The 20046-nt window shown below is 47.1% G+C and overlaps 1 protein-coding gene across 5 annotated transcripts in view; it reads right to left on the minus strand.

Annotated features, from left to right (window-relative positions):
• DLGAP1 (DLG associated protein 1) overlaps window positions 1–20046 on the minus strand; it is a 735970-nt gene that overhangs the window by 563971 nt on the left and 151953 nt on the right. For all 5 annotated transcript variants that reach the window (XM_059724196.1, XM_059724192.1, XM_059724194.1 and 2 more), the window contains one exon: window positions 18903–19054. The gene's annotated coding sequence lies outside the window, so the exon portion shown is untranslated. The remainder of the gene's footprint in view (window positions 1–18902; window positions 19055–20046) is intronic.

A 20046-nucleotide genomic window follows, 5' to 3' on the forward strand; every position in this document is an offset into this window, starting at 1 on the left:
TATTATGTAAATGGTCTCACACTGAAATCAGAGGACTACTAATAGCAAATTTGGACCCTTGAGTATCAGCATTCTGTTTTAATCATACTAAAACTGTTTAGCAATGCTCTATCTGCCATGCCTTGTTACTTAACTGTAGTCATACTCAGAAACAAACTGGTACAGCTAAGGCTCTATTCACATTTCTAGTGTATGTCACTACATCATGTATGAAATGATTGGATAGAATATTTTGAATCACCTCCTATAAAATCCAAACGCAGCTATCAGACTTCATTTTTAAGGAACCCAGTGTACATGGCCTCTCTCCAGGATCTGCTTTCTTATTCAGGATCAGTACTCCAATGACAAATTAATCCTCCTGTTTAAGGACTTTGTATCAAATTAACAAATGAAAAGGAAAAGCTGGTATTTAAAGCAGAAGTTAATTGTGACATTTAACTCCCAAATTAAGCTATTTATACTTTAAAAAAATTAAAACATCCAAGTAAGAATATAAACACTGTTTACAGCATGCACCATTTTTGTGCAGTCAATTAATTCCTTCCTCTGAACTATGTGAATTCTGCAGAAGAACATTATCTTCCTGGAAAAAAAACAAGACACTTACTCCCTATGAGAAAGAAATCATAGAATCATAGAAAAGTAGGGCTGGAAGAAATGTCTGGAGGTCATCTAGTCCAACCCCCTAAACCAGTGGTCACCAACCAGTTGATCTTGATTGGGAGCGGCAGCGCACATGTGGCTGGGCTGAGCCACACCCCCTGCCGCCCAGGCTGGGCTGGGTGAGTGGGGTCAGAGCCTGGGTGGCTTGTCTGGGAGGTGGGGGGCGTGGGGTGGAGGCAGTAGATCTTGGGGTGCCCTTTACTTATAAAAAGTGATCTTCACCATAAAAAGGTTGGAGACCACCACCCTAAACCATTCCATATAAATCCTTGTCTCATCCTTGGCTTCTCAAGCAACTCCCGATACGTCATTCTCCCATTGTACTCGGCCTTGGTGACGCCACAGCTGGAGTACTGCATCCAGTTTTGGGCCCCACAATTCAAAAAGGATGTGGAGAAGCTTGAGAGAGTCCAGAGAAGAGCCACGCACATGATCAGAGGTCAGAAAAACAGACCTTATGACGACAGGCTGAGAGCTATGGGGCTCTTTAGCCTGGAAAAGCGCAGGCTCAGGGGTGATCTGGTGGCCACCTATAAGTTTATCAGGGGTGACCACCAGTATCTGGGGGAACATTTGTTCACCAGAGCGCCCCAAGGGATGACAAGGCCGAATGGTTATAAACTACTGCAAAACCATTTCAGGCTGGACATAAGGGAGAATTTCTTTACTATCCAAGCCCCCGAGGTCTGGAATAGCCTGCCATCGGAGGTGGTTCAAGCATCTACATTGAACACCTTCAAGAAAAAATTGGATGCTTATCTTGCTGGGATTCTATGACCCCAGCTGACTTCCTGCCTTTGGGCGGGGGGGCTGGACTCAATGATCTTCCGAGGCCCCTTCCAGCCCTAATGTCTATGAATCTATGAATCTATTACTAAATGACACAGTGAACCCTGTCACACAACCACAACACATAGCACCTAATCTGCCACGAGTAAGGCAGGGGGGACACTGGCAGCCAGTGTCCTGTTGCTGAAAGTCTTGTTAAAGTATGCTCAAGAAATCTAAAGAAGAGAGCAACATCCCACTACAAAAGAAAGCAACTCCTGCCCTCCCTGAGTCCCTGCCAATCTGACCATGGGCAAAATTCCTTCTTGACCTTTTTGAAAACAAGTGCCTATTTTTTCTTAATACATTATCCTAAATCCACTGCACTGCAATTTCATTAACATAAAAGAATCCCAAAGTATTTGTATTATGCGATAACCCTCCCTTTCTTCTAGAATGTTTTACTGTTAATATAAAGGAATCAATCATAGAAGGTCCTAAAAAATGGAGTTGGCAGCTCAGTAATCATTTCTGAAATGGAAATTACAAAGGCTGAGTTGAGAAAAGTTAGACAGCTCCAGGAACTACAAATCCTGACTAGAAAGATGCCCTTTGATAGATGGTAAATGTTTTCATAATACTAAATACCTCAATCATCAAGCCACTATAAGGGTCAATTATGAAAAGGGATAGCAGTTCCAATAAGAATATACATAAACTATAGACTTATATTTTAACATTATTCCTAACAGAGAACCAGCAAAACAGACAGGTAGAGGTTCTCTTCCAGGTACTTCCTTGGATACTTATCCACAAAACACTTCAAGGAATTAAAGAATGTATACAACTGGAGATACTATTACTGAATGACTGTGATCTGGCTAAGGTAGGAACAATGGATTCACTCTCAACAAGTACTTACAATATTTACTCAAATACAAGATGAGGTTCTTTCCCTCCCCCCTTCCTCCCCCCCACCCCGTTTGCATGGGGGAAATAGCCCCTTGTCTCATATCATATACAACAACAATCTCACTAAATACACTCTCTATCATTAAACTGCCAAAAGCAGCATGCACTCAGCAATGAAAAGCAACTATGAAGTTGATTAAATGCAGCCAATACTGAGCATGACTGTAAAACACATGGCCCACATTAGGAAATGCTGTTGGCAACATCCTGATGGGAACCTACCACAAGAATACGTTAGTGTAGCCCACCTGAATAAGACATATGGTAGTGCACATTAAGTACAGTTCCCCTCACTGCTGACACTACAGTATTTTATGTCATGGTGAGCGACAGCATTGCATACAGTTCACCCAGAATCCCTCTACTGCACCCTCTCTCAGCCCGTTGCATGTAATTATTATGGCCCAACTCTCCAAGAGATGAAACCAGACCAGGTTGCCCTGTCTCTCATCTGCATATACATTTTTGGAGCATCCCAGGACTTGTGATAAGAACATGCAGTTTACTGTGGAGCTGCCTAATTAGCTCCACAGTAAATTTTCAACATCTAGATGAGTGGCTTTATTAAACTGCAGGAAAATAAGTAACTCTGCTGCAGCTTAGTAAATACAAGTACTATCCTGCAGTGGCGTTCTTTAGGGCGCAGCAATGCATGTGTAGACGCGGATGGTGCTGGCTGGGGTGTGAGGGTGCTTCAGTGCCTGCCAATTAGCCCCACACTGGAGCACGCTCGTGCCCCAGCTAACCCCTTCACAGCATGTTGACCCAGGGAGGAGAAGCTCTGGGCTGGCAAGCTGACACCTGCGGCCCCATACCAGCCAGGGCTGCTCCAACGCGGCTCACCATGCTGCGGTCCTGGCTGCCTATGAAGATGCGGCTCCTGGGAACAATAAACTCTGGCACAATATGCACCAGAGTTTATTCATTTGTATTAATTTTATGTATAGATGCACCCAGTTTGTACAATATATATGTAGGTGCCAAAGTGCTGCTCAAGTGTGTCCATGTGCTAAATCTGTGCTACACCTTGCAGCAGTTTCAAAAAAAGGTAACATGCATCAATTCTGAATAAACTATGTGCATGGGTACTATATGAAAATTGCTATAGCCATGTTTAACTCCAAGGTTATTGCTTTCAAATTAGCTCATTTCCACAGGCTCAGAGAGCACAGGGTCTGACAGTAAAAAACAGTGGGAGGGGGATGCCAGGGGAAAAAGTTAGGACAAAGCAGAAAGCAAATGTCTACTTGACCCCCCAGATTTATTTTCCCTGCTGCAGCAGTGGGAGAGCGACAAATTCAAGGCAAGACTCCAAAAATTAGATTCTATATATTGAAAATTATAACAAATTTATACATTTTCCCTATACAGAATCTAATTATTGGTGGGTCATCTTATAATCATGGTCATCGTCTATTAGCATAAATATGGTAAATATGTACATAACTAAGTGCAACACAACATAGGCAGTTCTAAAGAGAGGGCTCACTGGATCAGAACTAGTGCTAGTTGGCTGGAGTATTGTATGTGTGATAAGGGGACAAAAGACTGTTTTACTGTTTTCAAAATTAAATTTTTTTTCCCCTAGAAGACATGACCTCATTCACACACAGCTATAGGTCTTGAAGCAATAAATTTCCAGACGTCCTCTGATTGAAATATAACACATACACACATAATATAAAATATACACAATTCAATAAGTTTAACCAAAATGATAAATTAACTGTTCATGGAACTGACTGGGCCCATAGGCAAAGCTGTCGCTGTGAGATTAGCTGGCCTAATGGTTTTTTGCTCAGGGTTCAGCCTGAGTGATAAAAACTGGATATAACTGCTTGGCACACCCAACACATTCCAGGAAAGCATATCCCAAGAAAGCATATTCAAATAAAGCCTAAAAGGGGTTGGGATTTAGGTGGAGCGATATCAGTTTCAAACCTAAAGGTGCTACATCATAATTTGCTTATTGGATAAACGTGAGTCTGGGTAGTAACCTTTTATGATAATTTTAACACCTTTCAATCCCATAGGGTAACAGCTATAGGGCAACATTGTGAGTGGCCCTGAGGCCAACAGATGAGACTAGGTATAAAAATCACATGCATCAGGTAACCAGCAGGAAGGAGGGAACAGAACAGTGATTTCTGTTCCATACCCGGACCCCAGACTCCAGGTGTGAGTGAGGACTGGATCCTAATCAAGGGACCTTCCCCGGTAATCCCTCTGACAGCGTCGATCATCAGGGATGCCTGACTTCACTGGAATCACTTGGCTCACACCTGGCATTGAGGGACAATCGATAAGTTGCCAACCCATGTCTGTCTATTTGTTGTTTTGAACAGCCTGTGGCGGGCCAGTAGGGGGCGCTCCTGCGTTGAGCCGCCCACCTCCCTGCACCCGACCACCTTCCAGGCTCCGAGTGCCTCCCTGGGGTGCCTCCCGTCCGGCCGACCCCTTCCCTGGAGCACACCCGCTAGGCCTGGGGTTCCCGCTGCCACCATCCAAGGCTCTGGACTCACTTCTGGCTCTGCGCACCTTGGAAAACGCAGGCCTGATCGTCCAATGGGTCCTAGACCCAATATAAGCACTTGGGGCCCTTCCCCAAGTCAGGGGCTTATTAGGAAAGTCTCCCTTAGTCCACAGACCTAAGGGGCCTCCTCGGCATAATTTAGACCCACCCCTCAATAAGTCTCCCACACCGGTCACAAAGGAGAACTTTATTGATTACAGGGGGTAGGGCGGAAACAGGGTAAAAGGTAGAGCAATAACATAGAAATCTTACAGGAATATCAAAGGAATCCCATAGAGCAAACCAGGGTGGCTGAGGTAGCCGTTTAAACACGCATCTGAGTTACTGAAGCTAAATATCTAATCGGATCTCTGGTAGCTTACTCACTCGCATCATCCAGAGGTGGTTGTTGTTTCCTCTGGAGGCAGGGCACTCTTGGAGCATGCGGTGATGAGGAGAGAGCCAGGTTCAGATTCACCTGGATGACCGCATGGCTAATGGCTGCCTTCTTCTTGGACAAAGCCCTTAAATAACCTCTCTGACCTCAGCAGCCCGGTCCAATCGAAGCTGCCAATACTGGCTACAAACCGACCAATCTCCCAAAGCATCCCTGGCTACCTGGGCCCGCGGAGGGCCGGGTCTTTCCCCCCCTTGCCCAGGTGCCAAGCCTTTGTCATACAGACCAGGTGGGAGATTCCCGCTCTGAGGGATTCAACAGCAGCCTCCCAGGCTGGCTGAGACAGATCTCTGGAGAGGGGCACCGACGGTGGCATTTCTGCCACACTTCCCCCCCCTCCTTTACAAGCTCGGACACGGGGCCTCTCAGGGCCGTGGGTCCGGGCGTGTCAGGTCAGGGAGTTCCCACGGGATGCCAGAAGAAGGAAAAGGGAAAAACCTGGAACATGAAACAAGTTAAAACATTAACATACAGAAACCATAAAACTTGATGACAGTCTTACACTAGTGATCTCCTCACTAGTCCCGAGTCCCAAGGACCCACTATCCAGAGTCCTTTCATGACAAGGCGTCCGCTATCACGTTCTGGCTTCCTTTTATGTGTTGGACAGTAAAATTAAATTCCTGCAGCTGCCAAGACCAACGTTGCAGCTTGGCATTGGTGTTGTGCATGGTCTGCAGCCACTGCAGTGGGGCATGGTCCGACAGGATGGTGAACTGTTGTCCCCACAAGTAGAGCTTCAGCTTGTTCAGGGCCCAGACGATGGCCAAGTACTCCTTCTCGATGGAGGACAGGTTTCGCTCCCAAGGGATTAGCTTCCGGCTGAGGTACGCCACGGGGTGCCATGTCTCCTGGTGCTCCTGTAAGAGCACAGCTCCCAGTCCTAAGTCGGAGGCATCCGTTGCCACGTAGAAGGGTTTATCCTGGAGCGGTGCCTTCAGGATCGGTTGTTTGGCCAGGGCAGCCTTGAGGGTGTCAAAAGCTTCCTGGCACCCCTGCTTCCAGATCACCGGGTCTGGGCTGCCCTTCTTGGTCAGCTCGTGCAGCGAGGCTGCGGTTGCTCCAAACCCCGGGACAAATCTTCGGTAGTAACTCGCCAGGCCAAGGAAGGCTCTGACTTGCTTCTTGGTCTGTGGAGGCGGCCAGTCTTTGATGGCCTCAATCTTGTCCCACAAGGGAGCAATCTGACCTCCACCCACACGATGACCCAAGTACACTACCTCCGATAGTGCCCACTGGCACTTCTTGGCTTTCACCGTAAGACCAGCTTGCTTGATCTTACCTAGCACGGTGGTCAGGTGAGTAAGGTGCGACTTGAAATCCTGACTGAATATGGTGATGTCATCGATGTAAGCCATGGCAAACTGCTCACATCCTTGCAGCAGATTATTGATCAGTCTCTGGAAAGAGGCGGGAGAGTTGCGCAAACCGAAAGGTAAAACTGTGAACTCGTATAGTCCCGTAGGTGTGGTAAAGGCAGACTTGGCTATGGCATCTGGGTCCAGGGCCATCTGCCAAAATCCTTTGGACAGATCGAGAGTTGAGATCAACTTAGCTGGGCCCAGGCGATCCAGCAACGTGTCCATCCTGGGCATAGGGTACGCATCAGGGGTGGTAATGGCATTCAGCTTCCGGTAGGCCACACAGAACCGGATGGTCCCGTCCTGCTTCCGGACGAGTACCACCGGACTGGCCCAGGGACTCGTCGAAGGCCGGATTACCCCCAACTCCTCCATCTCTGTGATCTCCCGTTTTATTTCTTGTCTCACCTTCTCATTGACTGGGTAATGCCGGGAGCATATAGGGCGATGGCTCCCCGTCTCTATCGAGTGTACCGCCAGGTCCGTTCTACCTGGTTTATTAGAGAACACCATCTCAAAGTCCTTGAGCGCTGCAAGCAGCTGGTCCTTGTCTTGGGAGGGCAGATGGTCCGGCAGGCGGAGTTCCTCGATCCCTGCCTCGCCATCCCAGTCTCCATACATGACCGGCTCCTCGGGGTCTTCCGGAGTTCCCTCAATGGAGGGGACCCAGAATACCATCTCCTTTCTGTCGTAGTAGGGTTTAAGCATGTTCACATGAATTGTCTTAGGTTTCCTACCCTTAATACCCACTACATAGGTCACATCATCCAGTCTGTCCAGGACAGCATGAGGACCTTCCCAAGCAGCTTGCAGCTTGTCTGTTTTTAGTGGCAGGAAAACCATCACATTCTCACCCCGCTCAAAGGTACGTAAGCGGGCCTTCTCATCATACCAGGACCTTTGCTTCTCCTGGGCCTGTCCGAGGGAGTCCCGTGCCACCTTCATCATGGCAGTCAGTTTCTGATGAAAGTCAAGCACATACTCCACCACGGAGGTCTTGGTGGAAGCGATCTTCCCTTCCCACTCCTCTCTCACCAAATCGAGAGGACCTCGCACTCGCCTCCCGAACATCAGCTCGAAGGGCGAGAACCCAGTGGACTCCTGGGGCACCTCCCGGTAGGCAAAGAGCAGATGCGGCAGTTTCTCATCCCAGTCATTGGGGTTGGAGTCCACATAGGCCTTGAGCATCCCTTTCAATGTCCCGTTGAACCTTTCCACCAGCCCATTTGTCTGAGGGTGGTAGGCTGTGGTCTTAAGGTGTTGCACCCCACAGCAGTCCCACAGGCACTCCATCACCTCCGCCATGAAGTTCCCACCCCAGTCCGTCAGGATCTCGGAGGGAAAACCCAGCTGGCAGAAAACCTTGATGAGGGCATCAGCAACCACGGGTGCCTCGATGGAGGTCAAGGCAACTGCCTCCGGGTACCGCGTTGCGTAATCCACCAGAGTCAGTATGTATTTCTTTCCCCTATGAGTCCTATGCTTCAGCAGTCCCATAATGTCCACTGCCACCCTGTGGAAGGGTTGGTCGATGATAGGGAGGGGCTGCAGAGGAGCCCTTCTCTTGTCCCCGCTTTTGCCCGTCCGCTGGCATGTCTCGCAGGATTTGCAATAGTCCGTCACATTCTGGGCAATTCTGGGCCAAAAAAAGTTCACCTGCAACCGCTGGCGTGTCCGTTCCCTGCCCATGTGACCAGCACACGGTAGGTCATGAGCCAGGGCAAGCAATTGCTGTCTGTATTTTCGGGGTACTATGAGCTGGCGTTGGGGCTCCCTGGTCTCGGCATGGTTCTTTGGCACCCACAACCGATAGAGAAGCCCCTTATCCCAGACCACCTGTTCCCTCTTGTCCGGAGTGAACTCTGTCTCTTGCTCCTGAGCCATCTGCCGGAGTCCCTCCAAGCTGGGGTCCTCCCAAACCTCCTGCTTGAACTCCTCTTGCCCGTCTAGGCAATCAGCAGGGAGTGCACACTCACCCACAGGGACTTCCTGGGTCTCCTCCCTGCTAGGGTCACCTCCCTCTGCCACTGACGGAATACACACCTCCCCGGGACTGTCACTTAACCCACCCTCGGGGTTACCGGTTCCCTCCGGGACCAGGGTGCGATCACCATCTGCAGGGGTCCCTTCCCCTGTGGCCAATGGTTTGGCTTTCTCCTGGGAGTTTTCCAACCCCCCTTCTTTAGCCTTCCTGCTCTGCAGGCGAGTCACCGCATGAACGGTGCGGGGCTTTGGCTCTTGGATCTGTTCCCACCTCCGGAGCTGGGCTTCCTGCTCTATAAGATCCCGTCCCACCAGGATGGGGACCGCAGCCCCTTCCAGTACCCCCATTTCCAGGTACGTTGCACAGTCGTTCCACATGACAGGGGCACGGAATACCGGTACCTTCAGGGGTGTGGACCCCACTCAGTGAATAGTGAGGGTCTTCCCCGGGATTATGTCTGCAGGCAAGACCAGGTTGGAACTAATCAGTGTCACACTGGCCCCCGTGTCCAGTTCCCCCACAAGGGTCCTCTCCTTCACCGTGATCATGGTCTGGTGGGGGGCCATCACCTCCTCTGAGTTTGTGATCCTGTAGCAACAGACACTCCCCTCAGAGGGGCTCTGGCCCTCCCCCTCACTGCTCACGGCTGTTGCACGCCTGACGGGCTTGGGTCTATTGCTTAGCTTTGGGCAGTTGGGCTTGATGTGGCCCTGCTCCCCGCAGTTATAGCACCCCCTCTTTTCCGAATTGGGTGGTTTGTCCGAATCTGGGGCCGCCTTGCGCTCGGCAGGAGGTGGCCCTCTTTCCCCTCTTTGACCTGGGCCTCCCTTCCCCCCTCTTTGGAACCTTTTTTGCTCCTTCCCAGAGTAGGGAGGCTTCTCACGGTTTAGCAACAGTCGGTCTGCAATGTCTGCGGCCTCGTAAGCATCTTTGGGGTCCCTGTCCCTGACCAGGGTCTTAACCTCTCTCGGACACCAAAAATAGAATTGTTCCAGCACCGGGAGATGGCTTGCCTTATCTAAATTGTCAACCTTGGCTTCAGCCAACCATTTAAAGTATGTGTCGTACAACATGACCGCATAATCATTCAATGACTTTTCGGGTTGTGGGCGCGTATTCCAGAATTTTTTCCGAAAATAATCCGGTCCTAACTTGAACCGTTTGGACACAGCAGCTTTGAAGGCATTATAGTCATCAGCTGCATCTGGGGGCAGGCTGTTCAGGATCACCGCCATGTCACCTTCTACCAGAGCAGACAAGTACATCATGATCTTTTCCTCCGGCACCTTACACCGCTGGGCTTGTCTTTCGAAGTTGCTTAGGAACACCGCAGGATCGTCTCCCTCTCGGTAGCGAGCGAAGGCGGAGACGTCCAGTTTGGGCTGTTCCCCGGACGCTTGCGGAGGGTTCGCGTTTCCCCCAATGGTCTGCAAATGGAGCTGTGCTTCCAGCTTTTGTGCCTCCAACCAGGCTTCCATTTCCAACCTCCTCTCTTCCAGCTCCATACTTTTCAATTCTATCTGCTCCTTCTCACGCTGGCGCTGGGCCTCCAGCTCCAGCCTTTTCAATTCTATCTGCTCCTTCTCACGCTGGGCCTCCAGCTGTTTTTCCTCCAGCCATCGTTGTTCCTTCTTTTCTTCCCGCTGTTCCCTTTCACGCTGGGCCTCCAGCTCCAACCTTTTCTCCTCCAGCCGTCGTTGTTCCTTCTTTTCTTCCCACTCCATCCTTTTCAGCTCTATCTCATGGAGTCTCTGTCGCTCGCTCTCAGAGAGTGATCTCCCGGCAGCCTCTGGGCTTGGCGAGCGGGAGTGTGGTCCTGGGTCAGGCCCAGGAGTTGACAAGCATGAAGCTGACGCTGGTCTTGACTCACTGGCACACAAAAGTTTAACCAGCTCATCCTTCTTTAGCCTTCCTGTTGCGTGAAGGCCTCTCTCTTTTGCCAGTTCCTTCAGTTTGGGCACAGTCATCCGGACATACTCGTCCGCCATCCTGACTCTCTACCTATCCAGTCAACCCGATGTCAAATTAGAAATTGTTTGCTCAAGGGATTCCAGTGACTCTATTCCTTTCCCCAAATTATGCCTCAAATACAGCAGGGTATTCGGATCCCACCACTATCACCACGTGTGGCGGGCCAGTAGGGGGCGCTCCTGCGTTGAGCCGCCCACCTCCCTGCGCCCGACCACCTTCCAGGCTCCGAGTGCCTCCCTGGGGTGCCTCCTGTCCGGCCGACCCCTTCCCTGGAGCACACCCGCTAGGCCTGGGGTTCCCGCTGCCACCATCCAAGGCTCTGGACTCACTTCTGGCTCTGCGCACCTTGGAAAACGCAGGCCTGATCGTCCAATGGGTCCTAGACCCAATATAAGCACTTGGGGCCCTTCCCCAAGTCAGGGGCTTATTAGGAAAGTCTCCCTTAGTCCACAGACCTAAGGGGCCTCCTCGGCATAATTTAGACCCACCCCTCAATAAGTCTCCCACACCGGTCACAAAGGAGAACTTTATTGATTACAGGGGGTAGGGCGGAAACAGGGTAAAAGGTAGAGCAATAACATAGAAATCTTACAGGAATATCAAAGGAATCCCATAGAGCAAACCAGGGTGGCTGAGGTAGCCGTTTAAACACGCATCTGAGTTACTGAAGCTAAATATCTAATCGGATCTCTGGTAGCTTACTCACTCGCATCATCCAGAGGTGGTTGTTGTTTCCTCTGGAGGCAAGGCACTCTTGGAGCATGCGGTGATGAGGAGAGAGCCAGGTTCAGATTCACCTGGATGACCACATGGCTAATGGCTGCCTTCTTCTTGGACAAAGCCCTTAAATAACCTCTCTGACCTCAGCAGCCCGGTCCAATCGAAGCTGCCAATACTGGCTACAAACCGACCAATCTCCCAAAGCATCCCTGGCTACCTGGGCCCGCGCAGGGCCGGGTCTTTCCCCCCCTTGCCCAGGTGACTAGAGCATCCGCCTCCCAGGTGCCAGGCCTTTGTCATGCAGACCAGGTGGGAGATTCCTGCTCTGAGGGATTCAACAGCAGCCTCCCAGGCTGGCTGAGACAGATCTCTGGAGAGGGGCACCGATGGTGGCATTTCTGCCACACAGCCCAGTGTAGCTAATACCCGTGCAGTGCCCAGTTGGCCTGTGACAGATTGATCTATCTATCTGTTATTATTATCTGTTGTTATTATGTACTATTAGCTCTTTTATACTGTCTTATCTGCTTATTGCATTTATCTTTCTGTTAACTGTTGTGTGTGTGTAAGCTATAATAAATTTGCCTTTATTCTACTCCCAACTTTGCCTCCTCGATCCAAAACTGAATCAAACAGCCCAGTTGGCCTCTGATAAAATTGATACGCTCACAGTGCCCAGCTGGCCTGTGACAAGCAAGAATCCCTTCTGGCCTTAAAATCTATGAATCATGTCTGATTGAAGGCCCGGGTACAAGCAACTGATGACAGAAAGGAAGTGGTGAGCTGGCAATTCAATACAATCTTTTCCCTAACCCTTCTCTTCAAAATAATTCCGATTCCCAAATGACCCATCCAAACAATTCCAGACTATTCCTCATTCCACAATACCTCAATCCTCTGTATCTCCCAACACTGTTCCTCTTTTCTTGCTGAAAACAACCAGGCACCCCGCAACTTGCTCTGCTTCCTTCCTTCTTCTCATGCCACCGACTCATGTGCTCATTGTTTGGTCCCCCTCCCTTTGTTATATCTCCAGTCCTTCCATAAAGCCTATCCACACCCCTCGTAAAGTAACAAGCTCCTTAATTCTTCTCCTAAGTACACAGCAGAAACAATCTGGCTAGGTTGCAGTACAGCTGGATAGGAGCTGGAGGTCACGGTGGAACAAAATCTGAACAGGAATCATGAACTGAAACTAAGAAAAAGTCTTAACAGTATAGTGGGCTTAATTAACATTAGTATTATCTGCAAATCAGGGGAAGTGGTTCTTCCATTCTGTTTAGCACTAGTAAGATCACATCTGGATAACTGTGTGCAGTTCTGGACAGGGCACTTTACGAGAGATCTAGATAAATTAGAAAAAAATCCAAAGAGGAAGAACAAAAGTTATCAGAGGTCTATAAAACAGGACACATAAGTAAAGACCGAATTGAAAAAGAAAAAACCCTGCTTAAAATACTGTTGAACTCTGGCACAAAGAGAGTTGTTAATCTGCTTTTCAATTAGGTTTATTTCATTTTATCGCTTCACACTTCAATATTCAACTATCTCGTTATATTTTGTTTCATTTAAACAGATGGAAGAGTGGGGTGACAACTGTTAATTACAAAAAAGGTAGTATAGAGGAATTGCACAAAGTAAATCATACAACAAATGATATTGATATTATCTGTATGTACACACTTAACCAAGTATTCGTGTGCTTTTTATTTTGTTTTGGTATGTTAGCAGCTACAAGAAATTCTTTAACTAGCCCTTATTCAGAATGCCATTTAAAATTTTAATTATACTTGATTCAAATGGCCAAACCTTTAAAAATGTAATTCCCTTAAAATGGCTTATGTTGAACACGGCAATTACAAATCAATAAGCTATTTTAAAATATTTGTTTTGATCATATGAGATATCCTATGCATGGAACTTAAATGGGAAGTCCTTAGGCTTCCTAATCACATTTTTTCCTGCTTCTCCAAAGAACCAAATGGGTAGTGTGCCCTGCCAAAGAGTATTTAAACTCTACAAGCTACAAAGTAGAGTAAGCATATTGCAAGTCTAGCAACTACTAATGGGCTGATGAGGTGATAAGCAGAATATTAATAAATGAATATTTAAGATGTTTGCTTGATTAAACTGTTTCATTGATGTGGCCATATCCAGAGCATAGTGAATAATGAAAAAATTTAGATGATCCCTCAATTAAACTATGCAATGCAAGTGTACATGAACTATTCATCCAGCTCCATAAGCCAAGCAAATTTTATGAAAAATATCTGAATAATTTGAATAATAACTCAAAATTCATTGAATAAATTATTCAATTATATAATTTAATACTCTTTAGGTATATGTATTAGATACTAGGCTGTAGTTGAAGTGCTAGGTATATTTTCATTTCCAAAGTGCATGCTGTTCATTATATCCCCAATCTAGTGTGTTGCAATGTGTCGCCTGCATGCTCTTTTTCAGCTAAGGAGAAATGAAATCAGCCCTGCTTGATGTTTCTTACATTCCAGGGTATTATATACCTCAAGGCTAACTGAGACCAAATAGATCACCGTTCCTTGACAAATTCAGTTTTTCCCACCTTACCGAATGTGATTAAAAAATTAATACAGATTCCTTAATAATACAGGCCACGTGTATGACAGCATTGTAGATTCTCAACTGGAGCCAGCAGCCTTCTCTTGAAAAACAAATAAAGACATATTCCTTTTTGATGTTCTACATAATACAAGTTTATGGCAAGCTGTCACTTACTTTCAGATTTAGCACCTAGAAACTACAATGATGGTTACCTTAGAAATGCTGAAAATAGTTTGGATAGATAGACTGATTGCATATCCCTTTGAATTATCATGAAAGCACCAAAGCAGCTCTGAATTATGCCACTAAAAAATCTCAGTTTGAAGTTACATAAGTCTGAGTTGCTATAAATTGCTTCTTGTTGAAAGTTATATAAAACATTTTCAAATCTGTCATGTTCCACCTTTTCTGGATCTTTTTAAAAATATCTAAGAGATGGGTTTGTTCAGAGTTCTTTAAGGGGAAAGGAAAAGCAAAATCTGGATCAATTTTGTGCAGTAGGAGTGATGTAATTATGAAGGTTGCATTATATTTCACATTTAACGCAGGACTTCAACACTTGCTTATTTTAATTGAAAAGCACAATGGGCCAAATCCTGTTCCAGCTATTAGGTATCTAAGAGGCACTTAGGGGCACATCCAGATGAGTGCGCAGGTGCAAGGCTTTTGAGGCATGGCAAAACGCACACGGCGTGCATCAAAAGGTTGGAACCAAAATTAGATACCAGGAAATCCCAGTATCTAAAAAAAAAGGGTTAAAAAGCAAGCAGGGTGGCACACATGGCTGCAGCACGTACCACTCAAAATCGGAGGCTGGTGAGCCAGTTACACTCTAGCGGCTGGCCAGGCTCCACACACCTGGATCACTGCCGCTGCAGTCCCAAGAGGTCCCTAGAACCCCAGGTAAGGCTGGTGAGGCCAGCCCAAGTGCTGGCCCCAGCCTCTCTTACCCCATCCAGGGCAGTTTGCAGCGCAGCAGAGCATACATACAGGGGTGTTGCCTGGGTACAAGGAGCAGCAGCACAACTACATGCCACTGCTACTTATCCCTAGGGAAATGCACGTGCGCCCTCATCTGGACACACCCTATGGGCACGTCCGCACATGCAGGCACGTGCGCTTGCAACAGCTCAAATAGGAGTGGCACAAATTGGAGCTAGGGACTTTTGCCTCAGCTCACATGCCCAGACATGCATGTTGGTGTGGGGCAAATTGTGCCACTTTGGGCAAAAAAACCCTGCCCAGCTCCTCCCGGATCTGCAGCTACAGAGAGCTAGAGCCTGGGGCCAGCACAGGTGCTGGCCCCAGAAGTATAAAAAACTGTCCTGTGCTGGCCTCAGCAATAGAAAAACCTTTCCTGGAGAGCAGCTCAGGGCTACTTACCCTCAGGAGCTTCTGAGGCCGAACCACTTGGTATCTGGGGACACAACCCCTTGTGCCAGCTGGACTGCTGAAGCAGCCTTAACCTGGAGTGGCCCCTGCCCCTTCTACCCACTGCAGCAATCTGGCAGTGGGGAATGCTCCCTGGCTGTGACCTGCTGCCACCTGTGTCAGTATCCACCCTCTTGGACCTGTGGCCCCAAGGCTGCTCCCTTGCCAGACCCAGATGGGGTGCCCCTGCTCTGCAATCTGGGCAGCTATAGCCCAGAAGATGCGTTTCTTGTGGTGGCCCACTTTGAACTATCAAAGCATGTCCTCTGGGCCCCAAATGGCCCAGAGTTCAGCCACCTCATCTGCCCTCCAGCTGGGTCCCCAGTGCTGGCCCTTGACAGGCTCCTCTGCCTGGGTCTCACCACTTGTCTCACCAGCAGAAATCCTGGTGTTGCCTGTTTATGAATTGCAAATACTTTGATAAGTAACCCAAATTCTCTCATTAAAATACCCAAAACAGCTTTCTTCCGCTATTAAAATGAAATGTCACTATACATAGAGAGATCATCTGAGCAATGTTTTATTGATATACTTAAAAGTGTAAAGCAATTTTGGGGGTTCGGGGAGTTTGTTGGTGGGTATAGGGTGAGGTTGGGGGGAATATGGGGCTTGTAGCTCAGTATATGGGTGAGGAGTTTGTGGGGGTGGCTTGGAGATGTGGGTGCTGTGGGTGGATTGTAGGGGAACAATGGGTGTGTGGTGCTGTGTGGGGGGGGCTGCTCAGGAGGGGTTGGTCTCCTGCCCCCCCACAGGGTACAGATCCCCTGCACAGCACACGGTCTGCTCCCCCACAGGGCCCACGGCACCCGTCCCCACAGGACCCACAGCTCAACCCCACAGCAGCAGCAGCCATGGGGCACTCAGGGCCACTGCAGCCAGAGCCCCCTGCGATGCAGAGCGACCCTGATCGCCTCAGATCCAGCGCTGCCTGTACTGCCTGGTGTGGGGCAGCCTGGTGCGGCACAGTGCATGGCCGTGCAGCTTCAGGCAGCACCGGAGCTGCTCAGGCTGTCACCTGGGGCCCAGCCCTGCTCACAGGGACCGCATGTCATGCCTGGCCAGGTCCTGACTCCATTGGCCCTACACACTGTCAGGCCAGGCCAATTCCATGGAGGCAGGACCCAGCCCGGCGCAACATGCAGTCCCTGTAAGTGGGGTCAGTTCCTGGGTGACAGTCCGAGAGGCCCTGGTGCTGCCTGAAGCCACATGGCCCCGCACCGTGCCGCGCCAGCCCAATGACAAGCGGCATAGGCTCCAAGGTGACTGGGCCCGCACTGCTCTGGGCTCTGGCTGCAGAGGGCCCTAAGCACCCCATGGCCGCTGCTGGTGTGGGGGGAGGGGGGGGCTGTGGGTCCTGCGGGGGGCCCACACCCCCCGACCAGGTTCCCACCCCGTACAACCCCCATGAATCTACATCTCCCCCCCAGACCCCTTCCACCCCAGTCCCTACTTACCGAGGACAGCGCCTGGGTCACAGCCTTATGCCGCTCCTGCTTGCCCCACATGCAAAAGCAGTGTGCTAGGGCAGCAGGGGGTACCATAGAGATGCTCTGGCCAGATGCCAGGGTGTCTCTGGAGGTCCAAGGCCCAGCCTGCCTCAGAGCACGGTGGTGAACTGTGCCCTACACTGCTTTTCTCTGGGGTGTTTTTATTTGATCCCTGGAAATCCAAGCATCAAATTTTGAGCCCGCACTGCAAATATGCAGCGTGGGGAACATTTTTTCATTGTTAGCCTTCCTTGAGGCGTCTCAAACTGGTAAACTGGTTTGAGACGTCACAAGAGGCACACATACACACTCATCTGGACACCCCCGGTGAATTTAAATACAGTCCTATTTCACTGGACACACATTCATGAAAATCCAATAATGCATAAAGTAGGCGGGTCCTTCTCCTTATCACCCATTTTTGTGACTTAAAGTCTTAAATCGAAGACATGCTACAAAAGTAACAGTTTTTCAGGCCATGGTAGCTGAGTTTTACCTCAGGTTAATGTGAGGTAAAAGTGAATTTAAAGTGAAGGAATTTACCTTGCCTTCACAGACATTTTAACTCATGTTAGCTAATTTAGGTTAGTGAACCCGAGTAAAAAATTCACTTATATTTTGAGGAGCTGAGCTGTTGAACTAATGGATATGTTTAATTATGAGCACGATCCTTAACATAAGAGCAGCTCCTTTGCTGCAGAACAAGATCTATCTAAAGAAAACCCTGTACTGTTTAAAATTCTGTCTTTAAGAAACACTGAGAAATGAATACAAAAACCCCACTGAGTTGTACATCAATTAAGGTTTGTCTAAACATAACGTAAGGCACAACTTTAAAATAAATGAAAAATGAGGTTTCCAACAGCACATAATAGTTCAACTCTACAACCACCATATTTCAAACTACTTGTACTGCCACCTTAATCCTGCTCCAGAAGGGATACCAGCCTTCCAGCATTACTCTCCTCAAATCTCAGTGTAGATTCAGATCTATGCAGAAGAAAAGATGTAAGGAAATAAGAGACAGGAAGGAAAGAAAGAGAGAGAGGGAGAGAGAGAGAGACTGTTCTAATACGTTGCAGTGGAAATTCAGGAAACTAGGAATAGAGGTGCTAGAAGACAAACATCTTAATAGGGAAAGAGGTTAAGGTTGGAGTATATTTTTTGTGGTATGCCTCACAAAACTGAAGCCACCTTCTACTGACAATGCTGTTAACCACTGTAGTCAACAAAGACGCACCAGTTTACATCCAACGAGCTCACAATCTGGCTCTTCTTCCCTGTCCCTGAAACACTTATGTTTGGAAAGAAACATCCCATCTGCCCCTCTTACTGTTACTGTAAAGATTTAACTCTTACTATTTTAGATCCTTTACTGAGATAAACTGAAGGTGGATTCAGCTTATAAAATATGTTAGGCTAGGTCAGCTGGGGATACAAGACTAGATTGCAAAACTATTACTTGACGATGGTAGGGAAAAGTAGAACAGCCTGAGAGAGAATTCATAATTTTCATGACAGTATAAAGGGCATTCTTTTCCATCACCAGGGAAAGCTTCCCTCACTTTAAGAGTACACTGAATACTTTACTTGGATAACAATAGTGTCATGGCTAACAGGGATTCAATGTGATGAAAGTGTATATCTTCCACACCACTACTCAGCACTTCCCGATTACTTACTACTTCAGTTTTAAGAAACAAATCATTAAACACAATGACCCCCTACAGCAAGTAGACCACTTATAAGACATCTCCCATTTATCTCAGAGAGCTCTTTTCTACTTAGAAAAATAGTAGAGAAGAAATAAACCTTTTTTACTTAGAAACCAGAACTAGCTAGTATGATTAACAGCTCTTCAAACTAAGAATCTATGAGGTTTTGGGTTTGGAGGGTTTTTTTTATATATATTTGTTTGTTTAAGGAAGTGGAAGAATAAGATATTAAGTAGAACTAAAGCTCTCCAAGGGATCTTCTGAGGTTAAATTACCTTTTATGCCATTTGTACAGAAGCCTCTCTTTCAAACAGCTTGAACAGATGGTTGGGGCACCATTGTCCATTCACTTGTGTCCACAAAGATAAATGATGGCTCTTTGAAATCCTGAACAATAACGATCCTTGTGGTCTCCTAGGAAAGGTGCCTGATAAAGAAATAAAAGGAAAAAATATAAATACATAGAATCAATTGAAACAAAAAGAGATTAGATAACTGCAACTTAATTTGAAACTACAAAAGGATGTCATTAAGACATATGATTCCAAAATCTGGAAGAGTATTTCATTAAAAGTATTAAAGAATGTCAAACTAAATAGCAAAGCAGCAGCCATTGATGTATGTGAATGACATTTAATAATGTGACATGAGAAAGGGTACTGAGATACCTGAAAGCTTGTCTAAATCTATCCCAAGGTAGAGTTATCTAGCTATCAATCAAATAAATCTATCCCAACCATGTAGTTGGCCCAATAAAAGACATTAAACACAAACTCTTGCCTGTCACATTTAACAATGCGCTGCCATTCTTTGCTGAATCAAGAAACTCTCGATCCACATCTAGGTATTTATACTATACTTATACTCATCCATGTAGATAATTAAAGCATATGATATCTGAACATCTCAGTAACAAGGCCTTTTTTATTAGATGTTTACAGAACTAGATAATTAATGAAAAAAGAAATAAAGGTAAGATTTTGAAAAAATAGCATTTGATACAAACAGGGAAACTTATGAAAAAACTTGAAGGATTAGGAATGTTTTTTTCCACTGAAAATATGATATATATATATATATATATATATATATATATATATACACACACACACACAACATAATACTAACAATATGCCTGCTGTGTCCCAAAAACATCTGTACATATAGACACACGCACTCACTGATGTATAAATGTGTGTGTATATGTATCTATATAAAGCCATGTATGTGTGTATACATGTATATTTGGGACAAGCCAGGCAATATTTTTAGTTGCGTGATTTGGGCATTGGATAATATGCTTTAAAAATATAACTGAAGGGTTAAATTCCATCCTTGGATAAATGGACTGGTTTCCACTGAAATTCATGGAGACTGTGAAACCAAGGAAATGTGTTACTTAAGCAAAAACTGAGACCA

The sequence above is a fragment of the Alligator mississippiensis genome, chromosome 3 (genome assembly GCF_030867095.1).
Source record: "Alligator mississippiensis isolate rAllMis1 chromosome 3, rAllMis1, whole genome shotgun sequence".
Classification (NCBI taxonomy): domain Eukaryota; kingdom Metazoa; phylum Chordata; order Crocodylia; family Alligatoridae; genus Alligator; species Alligator mississippiensis.